The 1,717-nt window shown below is 23.4% G+C and overlaps 1 annotated feature.

The window, feature by feature from the left end:
• Positions 1–411: 411 nt before the first annotated feature.
• Positions 412–1,717: part of a repeat region that runs on past the window's edge.

Here is a 1,717-nt window from a genome sequence, read left to right on the forward strand (position 1 = left end):
ATTGAATAAAATGAAGATTTTTGTTTATCTTTTTGTTACAACAACAAGAAAAATAGCGTATTTGAATTAATGAGAAATGAATATCAATCTAACAAACTGTTTCATAAGTTAACATATAAGATGAATTGTTAAAATTTAATAAATAATACAAAATGATACAGTTATAAGAAATACATATGATAACAAGGCTTTCTAAAACAAAAATAATAGAAGAGACAAATTAATGACATGGCTATGCATTTAAATAATATTACGTACAAAGAAAATAGGAAAGACTAAGAATGAAAATAAATAATATTAAAACACTAATAAAAAGACTACGAGAAAATATGATATAATAGGTTGAAGTTAGTTGATAAGTTGAGTAATTTTGTTTTAAGTCTGGAACTAGAATAGTTGATAATAATATTGAAGATTAATTATTAGATATATCCATTATTGGATTTTCTTCATATTGAGAAGTGATTATTTCAGTTTCTTCAATATGCTCTATTAGTGTAATAGAGTTTATTTCAAACACGATTGGATTATTTCTTCTAATTCTAATGTGCTGCCAGAATTGAATGTGTAAAACATTAAGTCTTTCATATTTTTTATAATTATTGTTTGTAGGATTTTGGCAAAGTCTAATTGTAATTTCAGTGATTTTATTCTTCTTGCTGACTCTTTATGTATTAATCCATTTATTGATAATATTACAGGTATTATTTCTACATATATTAATTCTCTATTGTTTCTTAATTTCTCTTGTAATTCTTTGTATTTATTTATTTTATGAATGTAATTTAATTCTATATTCATATCTTGACATATAGCAACATCTATAATATATCATTTCTTTTCTTTAATATTTTGATATTATATAATGTCTTCTAGCATGGAATGAGTTTTCACTAACAAATAAATCTTTATTGTAAGTTATAATCATTTCATCATTATTAATACATTTTGGAGGATTATTAAAATCAATTGCATCAAATTCATTAAAATGGGTAATTAATATCTGTTTATATATTTGTTTACAAACATATTCATGTTTTGATATTTGATTCTTTTTCATTACATCCTAACAAGATATGACTAATAGATGCTATTGTGTTATGACAATGTTTACAATATTTTAAAGCATCATTTTGTAGTATTTTTGATTTAATATTTCCTGTCATAGTTACTCCTTCTTGCATCTTTACTACTTTGAGGAATGCATTTCTTTTTATATTTAATGACCTCCATGTGGTTATTGTTAATTTCTTATCATTGAAAGTGCCATTTGCACATCTTATATATTCACCACATTTCTTTTCTTTCCATTCACTTAAATATCTTTCATTTAATTCATTATTTACCCATTCAAATACTTTCTTTACATTGTGCTTTCTTTCATTTAATTCTATTATATTCATTAATTCATTAAAATTAATCTTCTTACCAAATGCTTTCTTCATTCTTTTAATTATTCCATTTGGACTTTCTTTTATTGTTTCTATCATTTCTCCTATTTCTGTGCTTGATCTCCACTTATATTTTAAATATATTCTTATTAATTCTTTAGCACATTCATCTCTTGCTGACATTAATCCTAATCCCAATTCATTTATTTTAACATATAGTCTACTTTTTGGGATATTTCTACTGTATAATTGGAGTTGCATTAATGATTTTCTTATTTGTTTATCTATATTCTCCAATTCTCCTAGTTTCCATGGGACAATACTAA

This window comes from Entamoeba histolytica, genomic scaffold, assembly GCF_000208925.1.
Source record: "Entamoeba histolytica HM-1:IMSS scf_1104750517791 genomic scaffold, whole genome shotgun sequence".
Lineage (NCBI taxonomy): Eukaryota > Evosea > Mastigamoebida > Endamoebidae > Entamoeba > Entamoeba histolytica.